Genomic DNA, 24,185 nt, shown 5'->3' on the forward strand with positions numbered 1-24,185 from the left:
TGAAATGTTAAGGCAACAGGAAAGAAAGAGCACCACAATTTATATATTATTCACCACTATTAATGCACATGTTTGTATCAGCAAAAATATTGGTCACTTAAGAATCAAATAAAGATTTATGAAGCATAGTTCACAAAAATAAACTTCAAATCATAGGGCATCACCTTTTAGAGGCAACTTCCAGAAATGTCTGGAAAAGGGTATGTATCAATGCAGAGCATGCTACACTACAGGTATCTTAAGTCATAGTATTGTTCCACACGATTTTACAGCCTTTTACAGCCTCCTACAGCTTCACTTTTATTTGTATTATTGTCACAGATGACCTCAGAATTCCACAGGCAAGGATAATATATTTAACGTGCTTTATTAATTTGAAACAAAAAGAATAGTTTGGAAAGGCTGGGACTGTTGAAACAAGAGTGCTCCTGTGGCTCTCTCGATCTCCCCGTGGGCTCCCTCTAAACTAACACAGATTTTGTGCATCACCAGGATGTCCCTGACACAGGTAACCCCTACTATCTAAGTCTGCTTTTACCTGGGAGGTAAACCTAAAGGCCATGGCCTGTTCTATTGATCTCTCGCTGGGATTTTTCTAAGGGATACTTCTGTCACTACTGTCCGATGTCACTGGAGCTTCTCCACAGTCTCTCCTCCCCTCGCAGTTTATCTCTCTTTCATTCTGCCTATATTTCTCCCTCTTTATCCATCTTCTCTCTCCTCCCCTCATGCACTACCGCTACCTCTCCCCTCTCTCTATACCTGTACCCCTCTCCTCACAAATATCTCCCTTAATAACCCCAATCTATTCGTCTGTCTGCTCGTCTTGCAAACACTCTCTGCCCGTCCCTCTCGCCCCACTCCCTTCCTCCTGATTCACTCCATCCTAACTACTACCACCTTGCACACTCTAAATACTCTTCTTCCATGTAAATGAGGTGGGCATAACTGCTCTATGGAATCGGCTGCCAACTTGAAGTCTGAACCACTCTGACTGAAATACATTAGGCCATAATGGATCCCTCTAGTGGTATTTTCCCAGGGCCTAATGGACTGTCTGCTTATTTTTGTAAGGTGTATGCTGATACGTTTTGACCTTACATTCTACAACTAAACCAGGAAGCTTTCCATGTTGGGCCCCTCCGCCCTACATTAAATTAGGCCAATGTAACTGTTACTAAAGTTGGATAAGCCGCCGGAACTCTGTGGATCTTATTGTTCCTTTTCAATGCTTAAGAGAGAGTACATATTTATGGGCGAATATACAGCTAAATGCCTTTGCATTCTTATGCCACTGATCATGCATCTGGCCCAATCTGGGTTTGTTTTTGCACTAGCCACTCAATTGAAACTACACAGCTTATTTACTGCAGTATCTATTTTACATCCAACCCAAAATACAGTGGCTTCCTTTTTGGATGTCAACAAGGTTTTTAATTCAGTTGAGAGAAACTTTTTATGTAAAGTGCCGGAATGCTTTGGGCTTCGACACAATATTATCAAATGGGTCAAATTCCCATATGCAGCACTAATAGCCAGGATGATCGCAAATTCTAATATGTCCTTGAAGGAACAAGTTACTTACCTGTAACTGTTGTTCTCCAGCATGGGTCTGTCATGGATTCACATGCTCATGAATATTCCCCGGCGACAGGCTGGGAATCATCGGTAAAGAAAAAATCTGTTTCAGTTTCGTTTCTGAACTGTCTTTCTACTATTAACAAATCACTGGTCTCTGGGTCATACTGCCCCCAGCCAATGACTGCCCTCTGCCTAAGCCCCTCCTCCAGCAGCCATCTTCAGATTTGGTAGCACGTAAAGTGGCAGTAGGACCCAGTGAAGAGCTGCAGAGGGGTAGGAGGGAGGGTTTGCATGTGAATCCATGCCAGACCCATGCTCGAGAACAACAATTACAGCTAAGTAACTTGTTCCTTCTACAGCATGGGGTCTGGCATGGATTCACTCATGAATATAAGAATACATAGCAGTACACTCATGCACAACCACGGGAGGTGGCAAGGCTCAACATTAAGCATTTCATCAACTCAACATTAAGCAACTCTTACCTACTCACCAGGCCCTCCTTCAGGTGAACAGGTTGCGCAGCACTGCCTGGCCGACCCTTGACTCCTCCCTGGAATCCCGGTCGAGACAGTAGAATCTCGTGAAGGTGTGCGTCGACCTCCACGTAGCAGCCCTGCAGATGTCCAGCAGGGGTACGCCAGACAAGAACACTGTGGTAGCAGCGATCGCTCTGGTAGAGTGGGCTCTCGGACAGCCGGGCAACGGTCGGTTTGCCAACCGGAGACAGTGCATGATGCAGCCGGAGAGCCATCTGGAAATGGAAGCCTTCGAGAGGGCCTTCCCTTGGTTCACAGGTGCAAAGTTCACAAACAGTTGTGATGTCTTCCGAAGGCTCTTTGTGCGGTCCACGTAGAACTTCAGCGCTCTAGCTACATCCAGCGAGTGCAAAGTCCTCTCAGCCGGCGACAGGAAGAAAACAGGTAACACCAAGGGCTCGTTGAGATGGAAGTCCGACGGCACCTTGGGCATGAAGGAGGGGTGCGTCCTCAGCACCACCCTCGTCTCGTGGAAAGTCGGGTATGGAGGTTTACAGGAGATGGCCTGGATCTCTCCCACTCGTCATGCGGAGGTGATGGCCACAAGAAACGCAGTCTTCCACGAGAGGAACTTCAATGGTGCCGAATGCAGAGGCTCGAATGGCGGCCCCATGAGCGTGCTCAGCACCACGTTGAGCTCCCACGCCGGGGCTGGAGCGTTCACCGGCGGAAATGATCAGAACAATCCTTTCATAAACTCCTTCACCAGACGATGGGACCACAGAGATGATCGTCCCCGAGTTCTGGTGTAGCGGGAGATCGCCGCTAGATGTATCTTGATGGAGGCACGCGCTAGCCCCGCCTTGGCCAGCAACAGTAGGTACGGCAGCACTGGAGGGCCATAATCTGCAGAGGGTTAATCTTCTGTGCACGGCACCAGACAGAGAACCTCTTCCACTTATGTCCATAGCACTTGAGAGTCGAACACGCCCTGGCCTTTGCAAGCACCTCCTTACAGTCCGCCGGGATATCGTACCCTCCAAACTCTAGTGCTGCAGGAGCCAGACCTGCAAGTTCAGCGACCCCGGGTCATGGTGGAGGATGGCGCCTCCTTCTCTGGCGAGGAGATCCGTGTCCGTCGGCAGCTTGACTGGGGGGGGGCGCTGACATGTCCAGAAGGTCTGGGAACCAGATCTGTCTCGGCCACGCTGGTGCGATGAGGATCATCCTGCACCAGGACCGTCTGAGTTGGTTGATGAGACGCAGCAGCAACGGCAAGAACGCATACAGGAACAGGCAGTCTCAGGGGAATAAGAAGGCATCGCCCATGCTTCCCGGCTGGTGAAACCTGCTGGCAAACCTGACACTTGGTGTTCGTCGCTGTCGCGAATAGATCGATCTGGCAATTGCCCCATCGTTGGAATAACAGATCCACTTGATCCTGTCGCAGTTCCCACTCATGGCACGAGCGCAGCTCCCTGCTGAGTGAGTCGGCGATGGTGCTCTTTATTCCTGCCAGGTGGAAGGTTACCAGAAACATCCCTTGGGCGACGGCCCAGTGCCACAGATCCTGCGCCTCCTTGGATAGGGCTGGGGATCATGGTAGCCTCCCTGCTCTCGAATGTAGAACATTGTGGTGGTGTTGTCGGTGAAGATCCTCACCACCTTGCCCTTGAGGGACGGAAGGAACGACCTGAGGGCCCAGAACACGGCCCGGAGCTCCAGTATGTTGATGTGGAGTGACCTCTCCTCCGGGAGCCAAAGGCCTCTTGCGTGGAGATCTCCGGTGTGCGCTCCCCATCCCTCCAGGGAGGCGTCCGTCGTCACTGTCTCCTCATGTGCCGGGGTCTAGAAGTCCATACCCGTCGCCAGATGTGCGCGGGTGCCCCACCACCAGATCGCTTGGCGGAAGGTCTTGTTGAGCGAGATCCTGTCTTCGAAGCTGCCCGCCGCTTGCATCCAACGGGCGTCGAGGAACTCTTGTAGTGGTCGCATCTGCAGTCTGCACAGGCGCACTATGAAGATGTACGAGGACATCATGTCGAGAAGGGACTTGATGGACCTCACCCTGGCCACATCCATGGTCAACATCCGCTGCACCTTTCCCACGATGGCCTTCATCCTTTCCTCCGACGGGGAGGCCAGTCACGCTACTGTGTCAAGCTTGGCTCCCAGAAACAGTGCGACCTGTGACGGAACCAGGTGGGATTTGGCGAAGTTGATGGAGAATCCCAGATCCGTGAGCAGTTGGACGGTCTTCGCTGTGTGTCCAACGGCGAGTTCTCTCGTCTTTGCTCGGATGAGCCAATCGTCCAGGTAGGGGTAGACGTGGATCCCCTACAGGCGCAGCCGCGCCGTCACTGATGCTAGGCACTTGGTGAATACCCTGGGCACCGACTTCAATCCGAAAGGAAGGGCCTTGAATTGGTAGTGCCGTCCTTGGACTACGAATCTGAGAAACTTTCGATGTCCTTTTAGAATGAGTATGTGAAAGTAGGCATCCTCCAAGTCCAGCGACGATAGGAAGTCGCCTTCCTCCAGCTGCCCCAGCACGTGCTGGAGGGTGACCATCCGGAACTTCTGTGCCTTGATGTACTTGTTTAAACGAGGAAGGTCCAGGATGTGTCGCCAACCGCCGGTCTTCTTTCTTACGAGGAAGTATCGAGAGAACACTTGGAGCCCCGGAGCCTCTTTGGGACGAGCTTGATGGCTCCTTTCTTCAGAATCGCCCTTACTTCCAGCAGCAGCTGAGGGACGTGGTTTTCCTTCCTGGCCACGGGTGATATGCGGGGCACTTCTTTAAAAACTCGAGTGTGTGCCGCGGACCAGGGCATCCAGCACCCATCGGTCAGTGGAGATGGACTCCCACACGCTGATGAACTTCGCCAGCCGGCCTCCCACCGGGGTGCTCAGGTGGGGGCCCGACGCTATGGCTGGTTCAGTCCTGCTTGGCCTCCTTGGCGACGACGACGAGGTCCTCCTGACTTGCCGCGTCCTCGGTAGGCCTCCTGCAATGGGGAGCGGGCCGCCTGGCAGTATGTCAAGGAGCCACCACCTCCGGAGTTCCGAAAGGGTGGCTGTCATTGCTGCAAAACCCCCAAGGCCCGGGCCGTCTCCGTGTCGGCCTTGATGGCCTGCAGTGATTTGTCCACTGTCTTGCCAAACAGGTTATTTCTGTCGAAGGGCATGTCCAAAACTCTGGTTTGTACGTCCTGGTGGAAATCGGTCACCTTGAGCCAACCACGCCGTCGAAGACAAACACTGTTGCCCAACTGGCGGAAACCGGTGTCAGCAATGTCCGTGACAACCGTTATGGCGTGGTCCGACGCCACCTCGCCTTCCTGCAGGATCGCCAGGGCCTCTGCCCTCTTGTCGTCCGGGACGAAGTCCAGCAGAGGAGCTATCTTAAACCAAAGCTCCGTGTCGTAGCGGGCCACAATCGCTAGGGCGTTGGCCACTTTAATCGTCGTTGCCGCCGATGAGATGATCCGTCGCCCCATGGCGTCCAGTTTATTCCCCTCGCCGTCCGGGGGGAGGTTGAAGTCGAAGCCGTAGCCCCTGCCGCCTTCTTCTTGGCCGCCGCTGAGATGACCGAATCTGGGGTCGGCTGCGCCCTAGGGTACAGAGGGGCGGAAGTCTGGGACACAGTACTTCTTCTCGTACCGGTCTCTCTTGGCAGGGGTCAGGGACGGGTTCTTCAGGAGCAACAGCCCCTCGTCCCAGATGTCGTCAAGTAACGGGACCGAGAGGACCGTCTTCCTTTTGGCCTCACGCCGTTGATAGAGGAAACCTTCCTTCTTCTGTTCTTCGGGGCAGAGCTCAAAGAGCTTGGATGCCCTGGCAATCATGGCATGAAAGGAGCCAATCTCGTTGGGCGGGGAGGCCCAGGGGGTGGTGATGGAAGGCCCATCCCGTCGTCACCACCGTCGTCGTCATCATCATCCGTCCCCGTCGTGGCCGTCTCAGTTCCCGTGTCCTCCCTAGGATCAGGGGAAGGAGATGAAGGCTGTGAGGGCCGCGAAGGCTGGAAGGGCGGGGGGTGAACTCTCCTCCGCTTGCTTGGAGGGCTCCCCGACAGGCCAGGCTCCGCTGGATCGTCCGTTGGAGGTAAGGGCAACCTCGTCCTTATCTCTGTACACAAGGCCTGGATCGCCATCAAGATGGCTCCCGAGTTGTCCCGTGGCTCGGGTAAAGGCTGCGACGGGCGCAACGGTTGGGGAGTGGAATCCTCCACAGGAACCTCGTCTGCACCGCCGTCGCTCTCTTTGTCCGCCTCATCGGGATCCCTCCTGTGGGACCGGACCTCCTCGAACTTCTTGTTGAGGATATTCACGACTCTAGCCAGCTCCTCTTTAGAGGCTGTATCTGTGTCCGTGATGGCCACCGCCCCCCCTCTTTTTCCACCGCGGTTCTCACGGGGGTCTTATCGATGGGTTGAAAAGAGGATTCCCTCCACAGTGGCAGGGAATCTCTGGGGGAGCCTCCACAGGCTTCGCCAGGGCCACCACGACTCCCTCGATAAAGGCCTTAGCTGGGTGAACCAAGGCCTTCACGACTTTAGGCGCGATTGAGGCCTTGACCTTGGGGGGGACGGTCACCGCCTCGCTCCCCCTCGGCTGTTTCCGTCGGGATCGATGGGGGCTTCTCCAGAAGCTTACCCGGGTTCTCTGATTTTCTCTTCCCCGAGCCAGAGCTTTGGCTCGTGGTTGATGGCGTCGGTGAAAGCACGCCCTGCATGGCAGCCGAGGAGGCCCATGCCCAACAAAAGGTGCTTTGCCTTTTGTTGGGCCCCCGTCGCCGGGACGCCCTCAAAGGACTTAGAAGACCGCTCGGACCTCTTCTTCTTCTCACCTACCGCTGGGCTCTTCCCTTCCAGCCAGTTGGTGAGGCGGATCCGCCGATCCTTCATGGTCCGCTCCGATATGTTCTTGCAAAACGCACAGTCCTTCTCCCCGTGCGTTTTGTCTTCGTGAAGGCAGTAGAGGCATCTAGAATGTTCGTCCTCCTTGAACACATTCTGTAATCCGCATCCAGGACAGTTCCTGAACAGCTTGGATCCGGGCGTCGAGCTTCCTTTGTCCTAGGCCAAGTCCACAGGGGAGGCCTCAAGGTCTTCTGGAATCCACCAAGAAGCGTAACTCGACGGAAACTTCGCCCTTGATGGGGCGTAGAAAATTCTGAAACGGATCCCCGTTGATCGGAAGTAGAAATGGTGAAGCTTGAGGCTCGATTGACCGAAAAAATGAGATTAAACTCTTTGAAAAATCGCAAAACGCAGTAAAAGCTCGAGAGCTATAGCACGAGGACTCCCAACACTTGAACGTGCAGTAAAAATCTGAAGATGGCTGCTGGAGGAGGGGCTTAGGTAGAGGGCAGTCATTGGCTGGGGGCAGTATGACCACAGACCAGTGATTGGTTACTAGTAGAAAGACAGTTCAGAAATGAAACTGAAACTGATTTTTTCTTTACCGAGGATTCCCAGCCTGACGACGGAGAATATTCATGAGCATGTGAAACCATGCTGGAGAAGTTCAAATTGACATGGAGGTACACAGCAAGGTGGTCTGTGTCCCCAATCTTGTTTGCGTTCACAATTGATCTCCTAGCAATACATTTAAGGCAGAGGCATTTACATCATGGTATCCGCTTTCCACCTTACATCACCCTGATTTCACTATATGCAAATGAGATGACCTGGCCTTTTTTCTTTTTTACATCACATTCACAAAATAAGCTACACCCAATCACAGTAGACTTAGAACACTTTAAATCATATATTGGGTTCTCTGTTAATTGGAGTAGGTCTAAAGGAACGCCTCTGACACCTGCGGCTTCCCACTCTCCTATAGAATGAGACTTTCGCTGGTGTCCAGATACTGTAAAATATTTGGGTATTATGGCAAGTGCAGATACTGAATTTCTATATTGCATCTATTGCTCAAGAGTGGTAGCACAGTTTGAGCTAAAGATAGAGGGATGGATGCTTAATGAGGCGTATGAGCATGGCAGTTTGCCAGAGTCCCTACGAGAGGTGGTGATCATTCTGCTTTTGAAGCCGGGTAAGCCTAGCACGGACTGCGGGTCATACAGACCCCTACCGATGCTTAACCAGGATAGCAAAATCCTTACGGCTGTGTCGGAAGATAGGCTTAAGCGAGTTATTGGTAAACTGATACATCCTGACCAAACAGGTTACGTCCCTGGTAGGAACATAACTGATAACCATAGAAGATTGCATCACATTATTGATCAAACAAAGGAGGACCCAGGTGAACTGGCGATTGTCTCGCTGGACGCAGTTAAGGCTTTCAATTCAGTAAGATGGCCCTGGCTGTTAGCGACTTTGGGAAGCTATGGAATGGGGCCGGGGTATCTCAGGTGGGTTAAATGGTTATACAGCACCCTAATTGCGAGGGTTAAAACGGGTGCCACTATCTCCGACAAATGGCAACTTAGCAGGGGCACTAGGAGGGCTGTCCTTGGTCGCCCATATTATAAATATTAGCGTTGGAACCACTGGCCGTCTGTCTTAAACAATACGGGGAAATAGGGATCCGCACTGCAAGTGGCCCGCATCTCATTTCACTATATGCTGACGATATACTCTTGTATCTGCGCTTCCCAAAAGAGAACATACAATACATTCTGGAGGTGATGGAACAATATGCTGCTCTCTCTGGCATAGCGGTAAACCCCAAGAAATCTAGCATGTTCCCCCTGGGGAGATATAGAGTTGACCTACCTAGGGGCATGCCGACCTTGCCAATACCCTGGCGAACCAAGTCGTTCTGATATCTCGGAATTGACATATATCACACGACAGGAGAAGAACACAAATACAACACAGAAAAGGCATCAGAAGGCATTAAAAATAGTATGGGTTTTTGGTCCAGACTACCCCTGGCCATGATGGGGAGAGCTGCTCTACTTAAGATGGTGGTCCTGCTCAGACTGTTGCACTTCTTTGTAAATATTCTGCACGTGATCCCTAGGCGCTTCTTCATTAGTCTTCACAGTCTATGCAGGGGCTCTATATGGCACAGCTCCAGGAACAGGGTGGCTCTTTGGAAACTTCAGAACTCGTACGAAAGGGGGGGAAATAAACCTGCCGAATTTTGAGGTATATTATTTGGCGGGACAGTTGCAATATGAAACCAGGCTGCTGTGCATGGAACCAGCTCCCTACTTCCTTAGAGAAGTGGTGTGGTTGTCGAGGCCAAAGGTACCGGAGATGGCAAGGCTGTTGGTGCTTAGATGGCACAGGGCATGGCAGATGGTGGGATACCCGGCACCATTTTCGATGCAGGTACCGTTGGCGGCACTATGCAGAGAGGACCCCCAGTTGATACAAGGGGTCCGTAGATATTGGGAGTCGATGGGCCTGGCCACCCTAGGAGACATATGGCATGAAGGGGAGGCACTGGAAATTCAGAAATTAATGGAGGATACCGGGGTGCATAAGGGGCATAAGGGGCAGTACATAACCTACTCCAGAATAGTTAAACGTGAGCGAGAAAAATGGCCGGCGGAGGTGCTTACTGAACAACCGGATGCCACCATGGAGATGATATATAACATTTCAGAGGGCGGGCATGAGACATCCCGTATATATGAGCTACTGAGATCTAAGGTGGGGAAGGAACTGGTCCAATTGAGACAACTCTGGGAAGAAGAGGTGGGAGAGCCCATGTCTGATGGGCTATGGGATAGAGCCCAAAGATATCATAAGAAAGTGTCCCGGAACGCAAGACTCCAGCAGATCCAATTATATGTCACACATAGAGCATATCTGACCCCTAGTAACATCGCCAGGTTTGGTGGCCAGACGACTCAAAGGTGCCCCAGGTGTGGGGTGGGGGGGGGGGGTTGCCGGGATGTTGCATATGTTTTGGGCCTGTCCGGAGGTGGGAAGATTTTGGGCAGAACTGAAGACACGCTTAGCAGGAAATGGCATCACGTTGGAGGTGGAGTCAGCCTGGGCTTGCATGCTGGGGGGTTTGCCTAGGCCACGTAACCTGATGCACATTAGCAAAATGAAAGACTTGGCATATATCCTGGCTAAACAAAGGATCGCAATGTGCTGGAACTCAGCCCATAGGCCGAGGATGGAGTTGTGGTGGACTGACCTCATGAAATGGGCTGAGGCAGAAACGGCGGCCTGGTTTTAAGCAGTCTGCAGGGGAGGGGAGGAGGAGGTGGGACCCCTAATCGAATGGAGGCAGTTGGTGACTGCCATGGTGGGCCCCCCCAGCCCAATCGCAGCGATGAGGATACGGATAACATGATAACGATCGACCCGCCTAAAGAAGTACATGCTGATGTTACGGTTATAGTGGCTCAAGTTAAGGGGGTGGGAGAGAGTGGGACTGAAGAACGTAATTTGTAATGTTATATTGTTATACTTGAACACGGAAGTCCTAATTATTGTAATGTTTGGTGTGTTGTTATAAAATAATAGAAATTGTTTTTTAAAAAAAAGATAGAGGGATAGATCACACCTCTATCATTGATGAGTAAAGCCGCTGTGATCAAAATGATTATATTCCCATGGTTGCTATGTTTGTTTTAGACAGTAACAATCCATCTCCCACCCACATTTTTCACCCAAATGAGAACACTTCTGTCCAAGTTGTTTTGGCGGCAGGTGCAAATAATAATAATTATATATTATATATATATATATATATATATATATATATATATATATATATATATATATATTATATATAAATTAGACTTCCTCACAAAGCTACCCTCGTTGGGAAGCTTAGTTATTGCAGATCTTTATTGTTACTATCTGGTCTGGCAGGTGCATTTTGCATCACGCTCGTTTAGCTGCCTGAATGCTCTACATTGGGTGTTAATGGAGAAAGCCCTTAAAGGACTAGTCTCTCTATCTACATCTGTCGCCATACTGATCCCGCCCTACGTACCTGGTCCGGGAATGGTAGCATGTTCAAAGACAATACAACATTTTAACCCCATCTATTAATTTCCAAATCCCAAGGATTAGATGTGACATTGGATCTTTTCATTTATGAGGTTTGGGAAGCAAAGGCAATCGAAACATGGGCACACCTGATAACAGATGGGAAGTTCTTTGTTAAGAGTAATTCATGACTTATACTCTAAACTTATCGCAAAGTGTGTTCCAATACTATAACTAAAAGAGTTTCTTCAGACATTTCCTCGGCCTCCTGCAACCAACGATATAGTGCACGTTGTTGGTGAAGCAGATGGTAGAGCCAATTTAATTTTCAAAATGTACACACCTATTCAGTCCAGCATGATACCAGAATGCAAGACATTAAATGTAGTTTAGGTCAACCAATAGAGCAAGAGTAATGATCACAGATGTGTACACTAACCAAGAACATCTCCCTCAGCCCCAGGCTGGGTTTAGTGCAATATAAATATATGCATCGACTTTACAATTTGCCATCCAAACTTAAGGTGCTCGACCACAGAAGATATGATATATGTCTGAAATGCAATCATCAACCTGCATGTTTTCTGCATATGGCTTCAACATGCTTGAATGTAATTTAATACCAGAAGGAAGTGGCAGTGACACCGGGAGAAATTCTTGGTTTGACGATACCGCTGTCACGATAGGATGCTTGTTTGCACTATTTGCAAAAGAAAGGGAACTGAACTCAACTTGCAATAGTGGTGGATGGAAGGAGGACTACCATACACTGGATGCAGAGATGTCCCTCTAAGTTTAAGGACAGGATCAAATATATACTTAATAGTAATGAGATAGAAACCAATTTTTGCAATCTCCAAAATGCATGTGGTTGACCAAGAGAAATAAAGGAGCCATTTCAAATGTATCTGGGCCACCTCAAGGCTGGTGAGGATTTATCTTGTAGTGTAGGTCAGCCTGACGAGGACAAAGATTGGAAAAGCTCCCCAGAGAAGGAGAGACCACTATCGACGATTCTGACATGTGATATACTCTGTATGTGAGGCAAGGACACCCTGTGTGGCTAAGACTTTGTACACTGCTCTTGCTACGATACTTGTTGTGTTTAAGGGTTTATTACAGGCAGATGGAAATGGAACTATTGTGGTGTGGGAATTTAGTATTATTGTAAAAAAACATCTGTGATTTCTTTTTTTTTTTTTTAAATGCTAAAACGCGGGGGCGCTGTCAAATAAATGTGCGTTGGTGCAGCGTCTCGAGCTACGAAGCAACAAGCAACTAACCTAGAGTCTGCCACGTGCCCGGCCTGACCGAGCCATCTCGGATTTACAGCTATCCTCGTCCTTGCCGCCAGGAACACCTTCAGTGACCCGCGCTGCACTTCTGTAGTGGGCGGCTGCAGTCACACCCAAGGAGCAAGGCTGAGGGGCCTGGTCGGGGGGGAGAGGTGCTCATCACTCATGGCGCCTTTTTTCTGCTGGAAACCACCCCGAACCACCAAAAAGCATCAAACGTCACACCAACTACTTTAGTGGGGCCGAACGCTAGGAGACCGTTGACACCCTCCTGCTACGTCAGACTTTGAAGTGGTTCTCCAGTCCACGGCTCGGTGCCTCCAGACTGGTGTTGGAGGCGTCGGGAGCCTGCATACCGTCTGCACTCTGCTCCTGGCGGGGGAGGTGACTGAGCAGCTTTGACCCTTGCATAGACAGCCTCTTCTGGCCCCCACCCCGGCTGCTGGCACCGCCACATGGGCGTGGGAGGGTGCGAACCCACAGGGTGCCTGCACTGAAGGCGTGGAGACCTGCCTGGCACCTGTTGCCGGCACTGCCTGTGCCGGCGCTCACCATGCCCCACTGCGGCTTGTCTTGCGAGAGTCACTGTCTTGGGCCCAGCTCACAAGCGCATTGAATTGCACCTGATGGCGACGGAGGCTGCATAAGCAACCACTGTGGCCCTGTGACACTCCAGAACCCTCCAAAACAATCCAAGCTGTCGGAGCAGCCCAGACTTACCCACCGCCCTCCGGCCTAACAGCACCTGCTTCTCTATTCAAGACTGCAATCCTGCCGGCCCTGAGCCCAACATCCAAGTAGACCCGCTGTGGACTGCCTGGTACCGGAGACTCTTGACCCACGTTCAATCACTGGTGAGACCTATGTGTGGCCCTCCTTTTGCTGGCGGGCTGTGGGGGGGGGATTCTGTGGTCACACGGTCGAGCAGAGAGGTGGGGTGCAACACGCTATCCTCGCTGACACCCAGGGCCTGAATCTGGTCTTTTGGCAGATGCTCTAAACGACTGGGTAGCCGATCTACGGCCGCCGAAAGTAAACTCTGCCTCTCAGACTCATTGGCCTTTTTGTGGTGATGTTTTGCCACAGGCATTGAGGGTAAATACTGCCTAACAAACTCTTACACAAAAGGAAATGATAGATCAAGCTACTCAAACTGATGCATGCATCAAGGATTCGTGGGGATCCATTGGGCCAACTCTGGCATGTAGGGAAAGGGCAAAAAGCTTTAGTGTAAACTTAACACAGGAAATTGCTCCATCCTCATCATTACATGAGCCAAACGTTGGCCATAAACAGGTTAAACAGCACACAGCCATGAACGCCAAATTGAAAAGGATATCCTCACGAAATCTACAATTAAAAAAAATCACAAATGCCAACGATAAGGGACTTGAACTCCCATGACTTCATAATGGACCAGAGAAATGTTATTATAACTAACATTCATAAGACTACAAGCATCCATGCGCCTTCTCTCAGAAGAGAGGAAGAGAGGGCGCATGTGAATCTAAGCAGATACAAGCATCAGAAATACGATTACAGTGAGTAATGTATCCCTTCTGAGGCTTTTGGAATCTGCTTAGATCACATGCTGTGCATAGATTAGTAAGCAGTGTTAGAAGAAGGAGGTGGGATGTGAGAAGGTTCATGAGCGAACAAGTGTCTTAGAACCGCCTGTCCCACTTGAGTATCTGTCTTGGAATGAGTGTCAATGCAGTAGTGCTGAGTAAAGGTGTGAATAGAGCTCCATGTAGCTGCTTTGCAAATGCTGTCAAGGGGTACATTTGCAATGAAAGCCAGAGTGACTCCAGTACCTCTTGTAGATTGGGCCCTTGGCGTAAAAGGCAGTGTTTTATCTGAAAGTGAATATCACAGTTGGATACATCTGACTATCCACTTAGAGATGGTATTCTTAGAGACACGATCTCCCTCTCCACCTGGAGCTATGGAGACAAACAGCTGATCTGTCTTTCTTAGCGGTCTGGTCTTGTCTACATAGTAGAGGACCGCCCTCCTCACATCTAGTGTGTGGAGTTTCACCTCAGGAGAGCTTTTGGGTTCTTGGAAGAAGGCCGGTAGCTCAATAGACTGGTTAACATGGAATTTGGAAATTAACTTAGGTGAGAACCTAGGGTGAGTGCGTAAAACCAGTTTATCCTTATGAATAGTAAAGAAAGGATCCTGCACTGACGGCTTGAATTTCACTGACCCTTCTTATGGATGTGATGGCTACTAAGAAGGCAGTTTTATAAGTCAGGTGTTTGAGACTAGATTTGTGCAAGGGCTAAAAGGGAGGTCCCATGAGCTTAGCAATAAACACATTAAGGTCCCAACCTGGTGGTGGGTGTGAAATTGGAGGGTGTAGTCTCTTTACACCTTACCCCTTCCATAAATGCTTTGACGACTGGCATTTTCCACCATGACACCTTGTTATGGGAAGTGGTGTAGGCTGATAAAGCTGCCAGGTGCACTTTAAGTGAGTTAAACACTAACCCTGCATCCAGTAGGTGGAGCATATAGGTGACAACAATAGAAGGAGTACAATCAACTAGGTTGATTTGCTTATTCTGGCAGCAAATAACTAATCGTTTCCATTTGTCATAGTAACAGTGCTTCGTGTTAGGTTTTCTTGACTCTTTGAAGATATCCATACATCTCTTGGGTGAATTGAGATGTCCGAACTCTATGACTTCAGGAGCCATGCTGCTAAGTTCATCGAGTTGGGCTGAGGATGCACTGTTAGCCCCTCGGGCTGGGAGAGTAGGTTGTACCGGCACAGGAGTTTGATGGGATCGCACACCGCCAGTTTGCGTAGGTGTGGATACCATGGTTGTCTCGCCCACATAGGAGCAACCAGGATGCGAGTCATCGGTTCCGTGTGGATCTTGTTCACCACTTTCCTCATCAGAGGGGTTGGTGGAAAAACAAAGGCAAATATCCCTGACCAATTCATCCATAGGGCGTTCCCCTTGGAGCCTGGCTGGGGGAACCTGTATGCGAATTCAGTTTTCGCTTGTGGCAAATAGGTCTATAGTGGGGGAAACCCCACTGAGAGAAGAGGTCTCCTACGACCTCTTCGTGTAATCGCCATTCGTTTTCTTCGGGGAGGGGATCCCTGCTTAAGTAAAACATCGCAGTCGTGCTGTCTGTTAGGATCTGCACTGACTGGTTGGATAGGAGGGGTCCGAATGCCCGAAGCGCTCTGAAGACTGCCAGAAGTTCTAGCAGACTGATGTGGTTCTGAGCCACTGTGTGAGACCAAAGACCCTGGGCTGTATGGTGAAGGTAGTGGGCTCCCCGGGGGGGGGGGCGTGGCTAGCTGCCATGTAGAGAAGACGTGTCTCTGGTAGCTCCGCTTGATGTGCCAAAAATAAGCTGTTTTAAAAGGCTCAGAGGTGCCCCTGGACCCTGCGTGCCGCATCACCTGTCGCGGACACCATTTAGCAGCCCTACGAGCCGTCTCCGAAACCTGGGAGAGCCGGCAAGCTCCTTAATTTTGCAAGCAGAAAAGTGGTGGAATGAAGGCCAAAATGGCGGCTCCCGCGCGCTGATCCCCTGAAGGGGCTGGAGCACATACGTGCCACTGAGGATTTCACCCGCCGTCCAGGGAACGGACCTCAGGTTGCCGACTCGGCAGATCAGCCTGACCCATAGATCGGAGCGGCGTGCCCAGTGACCCCCACCCCGGATGGTCCTGCCAGACCAGGTGAGTGTCAGGGACGAGGAGCTGTGCCCAAGCAGCGCCCTGCCGGCGGTGAGCGGGCTGCCTAGGACACGGGCTCACCCGAGGGCTGCGGGGGACCTTGAAAGGCTGTTTGGATTTCGGCAGAGACCAGAGGCGAGCCAGCACCGCAGAGGTGAGCGGGTGCGAGGGGGGGGCCAGCCCAGACACAGACACACAAAGCTGGGCATAGGAGACCCTGAGCCGTGTGCCGCCCCACCCCTCCCTGCACCCAGCTCCGCCGCCAGCACTGACGACAGAGCATTCACCGGCTTAGCCGGGAAAGGAGTGGCTTTACTTTTCTCCTCTGCCCGCGCGGATCACCCCTGCGGCCCTTGGAGAGGCGGAGGGCGCGGGGACCACGGGCACCGGCCTGCCGCACCAACATCCAACTAGGCCCTGTTGAGCCGTGGATCACCCCTCATTGAGAGCCCCCACATCCTCCCATAACACCGGCTGAGGAAACGTCCTGGGGACACCTACCGGCATTGGTGACATGGCGTCCAGCGCACAGTGGGCTTACTAGAACAGCAGGACCCTAAACTTCCCCCATACCTCCCTAGGCCCACGGACTGGGACATCTTACACGTTTATACCGGCAGACCGGGGGAGACAGACCTGCACACTTCCCCTACCGCGCTACGCTGGATGCCGCAGATGCACAGGACACCAACCACTAACAGTAGACAACGCAGCTTAGCCCGCACAACATACTCCTCACAGCGGACGCAGTTAGCATACAGAACGGCGGGCAGTGGGGAGACACTCTCCGGATCCCACAGATAGCCCTTAACGCTGAGCCATTACAAATTAACCCACTCGGCTACCCGAGGCCGGTGTAGGTAACTTACTGGACAGTGCCAGAGTTCCTAGTGTACCCAATACTAGCACCCTGTGGCGCCTGGCTGGGCCCCTACTACCACCTCATACCAACAGTGTCACCACAGCAAGTTTCTGCAGCGGCAGGCACGAGACACTGCACCGGATCCCTCGTTGGTGGCCTCCTGCCCACGCCATCTGCACCCGGTGCAAGAGGATGTCATCACCTGACAAGATGTCCGGGAAAGGGGCAAGGTCCAAGCTACGCCAAACCACTACAGACACTTTCACGGCCAGTGGACCTGCAGATCCAGAGAGCTTAAACATGGTAGTGTCAGATGCTCAACCTGACACCACTGAAGCAGCAGCCGAAACCAGCAACACCCAGATTCTCAAAGCCATCAAGTTGCTCCAGGCAACAATGGAGAACAAAATCGATGCCGTGGCCACAGACCTGGGCCTCCTGCGTCAAGACGTCCGATCTCTGGCCGGCAGAACTGAAGCATTAGAAACCCAAGTCCAGAAAAACACAGAAGCCAAAACTCATCTGCTTCGAGATGTGGATGCGCTTCAACAAAGAGTCAAGAACTTGGAGGATAGAGCTGAGGAGGCAGAAGGGAGGGCTCGCCGGAACAATATTCGACTCCTCGGTCTGCCGGAGGGCATTGAGGGCCCCGACCCTACTAACTACATTGAGAACCTCCTGCTGCAGGAAGTTGGCGCAGAGAAGCTCTCAAGGCTTCACCATCGAGAGGGCCCATAGGTCCCTAGCAAAGAAACCACCGCCGGGTGCCCCACCCAGGCCGGTGATAGCGAAAGTACTCAATTACAGTGATCGGGAGGTTATACTGGCCTTTTCTCGATCAGGAGGTCAAATCCAAAGAAACTCTGCAAAAATTGCCATCTATCCCGATTACACCTTCCAGGTCCAAATGAACAGAGTGCAGTTCATACACACAAAGGGAAGACTGAAAGCAGCAGGACTGCGCTATATGATCGTGTACCCTTCTAGACTAAAAGTGCTACACCTCAATAGGGCCCATCTGTTTGACACACCAGCACAAGCCAGAGACTGGATGGACGGACAACAAATCCCTGACGTCGAGGTGAAGAAGCGGAGACCGCGCTAAATCCTCCCTAGCCATGCACAGCAAGACTTTTCTATTCACAACTGCCTGCTAGCAGGCAAACCAAGCCTCAACACAGCTGAATGGATCCTCTGCACGGAGACACCGGAGCCAAAGGTCACTCCACCCCCTGGAAGTTTCCTTCAGGGTATATATACCCGCCCGTAGGGCACCCGGAGACCAATGTGTGGTCAAACGGAGCAGAAACGCGACTGTCATAACGAGGGGAACCTCGCTGGACCTGTTCTATGTTTGGGGTATTTACAGTTAAAGGGGGGGTGGGAAATGGGGCGTTAGCACCAAAGTTGGGAACCTATATTGGGAAATACCGAGACCACAGGAAAACTCCACATGCAACTCATTATCAGCAGGACCTAGAGCACCACCAGAAGCTTACGACAAATCGCACGATACCCATGGCTGACACAATAAAGGTCATGACGTGGAACGTCAGAGGCATGAACAGCTTCGTTAAGCAGCGCCGAATCCACGCCCACATAAAAAGATGCAAGGTTGGAATCGCCTTGCTCCAAGAGACACAACTAACTGCAAAGAAACTAGACGCTCTAGCCAAAACATGGCGAGGGACCGCAATAGGGTCCTCCTACTTCTCCAATGCCAGAGGGATTGATTTGGATTGCCCCGACCGTCCCCTTCAGGCTAACTAGCACAAAAACGGACAATGAGGGTAGGATGGCATTGGTATGCAGTTCCATCGAGGGCAGGGAGCTATGCCTAATCAGCACCTACGCACCTAACCATGACGCAACAGCTTTCTTCCACTCCCTATACACGCGACTCAGCCCTTATATAGACAGAATCATGATTTGGGGAGGTGACCATAACTGTACTCTTGACCCATTAAAGGATAGATCGGACAACAAGCATGATCGTCCTTCCCCCTCCCATCAAAATACTATCCAAACTAACTCAGCAGCTGCTACTCAGAGATCTGTGGAGGGACCAGCACCCTGAACAACGTGAATACTCATTCTTCTCCCCACCACACACTGTTCACACTAGGCTAGACTACTTTTTTGTTAGTCAGGAACAAGAGGCCATGTTCGTCGATGCACACTACTTGCCTAGGGTGCTGTCCGACCATTCCCCCCTGCTAGTCACCTGGGAGGTGTCCCCCGCCCAAACCCCCGGTACCCACGTGGAGGCTGAGAGCAGAGGCCTTGCTGGATACAGCGTTCCGGGAACGCATAAGAGATAGCACTGAGGAATATTGGCGAAATAACTTGCATAGCGTAAAATACATGGGCACAACATGGGAGGCATACGAGGTGGTCATGATGGGAGAGATGATTGCAGCAGTTGGGGGTGCCCAAAGATCCATCACAACCTCTTTAGAGCGTGCGCAGAAAGATCTGAGTGTGCTTGAGGACAGGGCTGACTCAACCCCCGAACATCAACATGAAATTACCAAACTCAGACAAACCTGTCTAACTCATTGGGAATCCCTTGGGAAACTGAGCTACGCTAAGCACACCGAAAGAACCCATGCCCCGGGAGACAAACCCGGGAAACTTTTAGCTTGGCTCTATAAGAGGGAGGCTCCCAGGTCACCCATTTGCCACATACTTAAACCAGATGGCACCACCACGCATACTCAAAACGAAATCAATTCAGTCTTCTCTGACTATTACCGCAACCTCTATTCCAAGCCCCTGCCCTCTCCCGATACCGAAATTGAGGATGTCTTAGACATCATCGAGCTGCCCAAATTAGATTTGCAGATGGCCGAAGCCCTAGACGAGCCCGTCACTCCTGATGAAGTTTGTGTGGTAATTAGATCATTGCTGGCTGGCAAAACCCCGGGCATAGACGAGCTCCCTGGGGAGTTTTATAAATCCTACGAGTAAACACTTGCCCCACTATTAGCCCAGGTCTTCAATGAAGCCTTCGAGTGCGGCACCCTTCCGGACTCCATGAGCTAGGCCGTGATCATTCCCCTACTTAAACCGGGTAAAGACGGAGCGGACTGTGGCTCATAGAGGCCCCTCCATATGTTAAATGTAGATAGCAAGATCCTAACCGCCCTACTTGCAAACAGATCACGCAGAGTTATCCACCTGTTGATCCATCAAGGACATACAGGATATGTTCTAGGACGCTTCATCAATGAGAACCTGTGCAGGCTACACAACGTCATATATAGCACGGAACGAAGGCCACAGAAACTTGCAGTTGCGTCATTATACACCACCAAAGCCTTCGACTTGGTGAGGTGGGAGTGGTTATATGCTACCATGGCGAAATTGGGGATAGGCCCGGTCTTTTTAAAGTGGACCCAACTGGTGTACACCAACCCAACTGCCAGAGTGCGCACTAACAAAGCATACTCCGACAAATGGTCCCTCCATAGAGGCACTCGCCAGGGATGCCCACTGTCCCCCATTTTATACATTATTGCCGCTGAACCAGTGGCTGCCTACCTAAGACAGGAATACGGAGATGGGGGCATCGAGATAGACGGGGTGACCCACCTCGTCCCTATGTACGCAGATGATACCCTATTGTACCTATGTAACCCTGAGCACCTATTGCCCTACATCTTAGAGACCCTGGACTGTTTCCACAAATATACCGGGATCCAGATCAACAGGAGTAAGTCCTGCCTCTACCCTCTTGCGGCACTACACAATGAAGAATATAGGTTTCCCCCGACCCCCTAGAGCTCGAATGGCAGGCGACCTCCTTCAAATACCTGGGAATTACTATACACCGCAACCCCAACACAGAACACATCCTCAACACGGTCAGGGCCAAAGACTCTTGTGAAATCCATGGAATTCTGGGGCAGGCTCCCGCTCTCGATGGCCTGGAGGGCGGGTCTCCTGAAGATGGTTGCTCTACCACGCCTGCTACACAACTTCACAAATGTCCCCTTCAACACCCCCCCTCATTCTTTAAGGACATCAACAAACTGTGTAGGAGATTTCTCTGGCATGGGCAGGCACAGGGTGACATTGGAGACACTCTGTCCCCAACTTTGAGCTCTACTACCTCGCAAGCCAACTGAGACACGTGACGCGATGGATGGCCGACGAGAACACGACAGATACCCGCCTCCTCCAACCAGCCCTGCCCCGACTGCTATTAAGAGACTTACTTTGGGCCGAGGAGGGAGCTTTGCGACACAGCCCATACCCTAGCTAAACTCAGCATCCGGCTCAGGAGAAGAGCCTGTAAGCTAGTTGGGTCGGCAGATCCGTATTCCCCGCAAATCCCCATTGCGGCACTTATGGCAAAACACTCATGGGGGCAACTTGAAACGCGCACCCAGTGGGAACCCTACGGGGTGGCCACACTGGGAGACTTGACTCAAGAACAAGAGACCTTAACATTCACGGAACTCAGCGAAGCCACAGGTCTACCGCCAGGCCTTGGAGAATGAGTGCATAGAAACAATGCTAGACACCGCCGAGGGAGGCCATGAAACTACACAAATCTACGAAGCCCTGATGCTGGGCACGACCAGGGATGAACTCAAATGTAGAAAGAAGTGGGAAATGGAACCAGGCCTCGTATTCGAAGATGAAGACTGGGGGGAGATAACTTACTATCATAAAAAAATCTCCAGAAATGCCCGCTTGCAGCTCATCCAACTGTATATCACCAACAGGGCTTACCTCACACCTGAAGTATTATCGAGGTTCACAGGCGCAGAAATACAGGTATGCCCCAAATGCAGCGAGCCCAGGGCGGGAATGACTCATATGTTCTGGGGCTGTCCAGTGATAAGAGACTTCTGGGCACAAGTGAAGGATAGAGTGGCTAACGCGAACATTGAAGTGGAGGTGCATGAGCCCACGGCCTGTATCCTGGGCAGATACAAGCCCTTAAACAGACTCAGAGACCTAATATATATAACGGCTAAAAGACGCATAGCCATGAGATGGAAAAGCCCCAGAAGTTTGAATGAGGCCCAGTGGTGGGGTGATCTTACGAAGTGGATAGCTGCTGAGACTGCAGCATGGGAAACTGCAATTCAGGTACAGAGGCTGGACTCCAGCGAGGAACTGCACCGCTGGGTAGCGCTAACGGTGCCCCTGCTCCATCCCGGGGCAGCAGATAGCACCTCAAGCAGCATGGGCAGCCCAAACCAGGGAACGGACTCGAGGAGAACTGGGGAATAACCGTGGTCTTGGCAGAGGGCGGGGAGGGAGAGAAAGGGAGGGGAATTTTACTTCTGATAAAGTATACCGTTTGACAAATGATAATGGTTTTGTTTATGTTGTTAAAACCAATAAAAAAATGTAAAAACTTTTTTTTAAAAAAGGTAGTGGGCTCCCCACCCTGCTAGGGAGGCTTCTGGTGTGACAACGGCCTGTATCTCTGGATCGTAGAAGGGTTTCCCCTTTGTAAGATTCTCTCTTGTCCATCAGCAAAGACTCTGTACTAGTGTTGGCGAAATGACCACTAGATCATCCCACTGACCACTTGCTTGAGACCACTGTTTCGCCAACCATTCCTGCATGGGTCGCATGTGCTGGCGCGCGTGGGGAACCAGGTAAATGTAAGATGCCATCATACCTAGCAAATGCATCGCTTTGCGCACCCTTATTTGGCGCCCGGCCTGATATTGAGGAATTTGCAGCAACAGATTTCAAATTCTTTCCTCTGATGGAAAGGCCAACTCCTCATGGGTATTTAGGACAGCTCCTAGGAACTGTTTTGAGGTGCTTGGCACCAGGCTTGATTTTTTCGCATTGATTGTGGAGCCCAATTGGAAGAGGAGGTCGATTGTTCTTTGGATGTTCAGTCTACGAATTAAGGGGGACTCCCCTGTAATGAGCCAGTCGTCCAGGTAAGGGTACACTGGGATTGCCTCCCTGCATAGGTGCGCCGCCACCACCGCCAGTACCTTGGTGAATACCCTTGGAGCCGAGGCTATTCCGAAGGGCAGCACCTTGAACTGGTAGCGCTGGTTGTCTATTTTGAAACGCAAGAATCTTCTGTGCGCTGGGAACATTGAAATATGAAAAATAGGCATCTTTCATATCCAATGTTGCCATGTAATCCCCCTTTTTAGTAGGGGGATTACCTCTTGTACTGTAGTCATGCAAATTTGTGTGGCTTGACATACGTGTTTGCAGGGCGCAAATCTAATACTGGGCGCATTGTTATATTTTTTTTGGCACAAGGAAGTAGGTTGAATAAATACCACCGTTTACCAGGCTGACCGGGACGACTTCCATGGCGTCCTTTGCAAGCAGAATGGTGATCTCCTCGAGGAGGGTTTTCTGATGTTCCAACGAGTGTACCTTCTGTCGCAGAGGATTGTCGTGGGGGCGCCTTAGCAACTCTATGCAGTATCCTCGGGCCACTGTGGACAGCACCCATCTGTCCGAAGTGATACCCTCCCATGCGTGGGTGAAGGTGGAAATGCCCCCCTACTGGGGATGCATGGGAGGGGACCCGAAGCGCAACGTCACTGCTTGCTGGGTGGCGTACCACCTCTGGCGGGGCTGTCTCTACCCCTAGTGCGGCCCCTGCGCTGCCCTCTAGGGAAGCCCTGTGATGATTGGAATTGATTGTTGCCCCATGAGGTTGCCTGATTCTGATAATAGTTTGAACCCCTCTGGGAGCTTTGGATCCGAAAGTGGCGAAAATTGTTGTTTCCCCTCTGTCCCGAGGGTTTATTTGTGAGGTGGCCGAGAGATTTTAGGGTCTCATACTCATCCTTAGCTGTCTTTAAGGCTTCCTCCACTGCTGTCATGACCCTTGCCCCTGGCTCTCCCTGGCAAGTCAGCCTTCCAGTTAGGCCCAGGTCAAAGGCCTTAAAACCTCATCCAAGACTCTCTTGGGGTCAGTCCTCGCGTCTTTGGCACCAGGCTCATAACCATCATGAAGACCAACACTAGAATGGGACTATTTAATTGGGACTATTTAACTTGGGGGGGTTTCAGCCAACATGGAGACACACAGATAGCTCAGTTACAAGGAACTGAGCTATGCGGTCTAGTTTTTTGGGTGTGGCAGGCCTGGGACTACTTTACCTGGACTACTTTGTGTGTGGCAGGCCTGGGACTATTTTACCTGGACTACTTTGCCTGAGACTATTTAAACCACACCCAAACAGCAGAACATGCTTTGCGTTATTGTCATGATGCCTACCCCCGGAGCACCAGGCCAGGCCCAGCACCCCCGGGTGCAGGCATCATGCCCCTGGGTAAAAGCCCAGCGGCCCCTTATAGGGGCTCTTTGGACTCTGTCCTGGCGCCG

At 51.3% G+C, this 24,185-nt stretch overlaps 1 protein-coding gene across 1 annotated transcript in view; it reads right to left on the reverse strand.

The window, feature by feature from the left end:
* The window catches only part of WDR19 (WD repeat domain 19), a 2,828,275-nt gene that overhangs the window by 2,491,342 nt on the left and 312,748 nt on the right, over nt 1-24,185 (reverse strand). The window lies entirely within an intron of this gene.

Source organism: Ambystoma mexicanum, chromosome 6q (genome assembly GCF_040938575.1).
Source record: "Ambystoma mexicanum isolate Mex_15411 chromosome 6q, UKY_AmexF1_1, whole genome shotgun sequence".
Classification (NCBI taxonomy): domain Eukaryota; kingdom Metazoa; phylum Chordata; class Amphibia; order Caudata; family Ambystomatidae; genus Ambystoma; species Ambystoma mexicanum.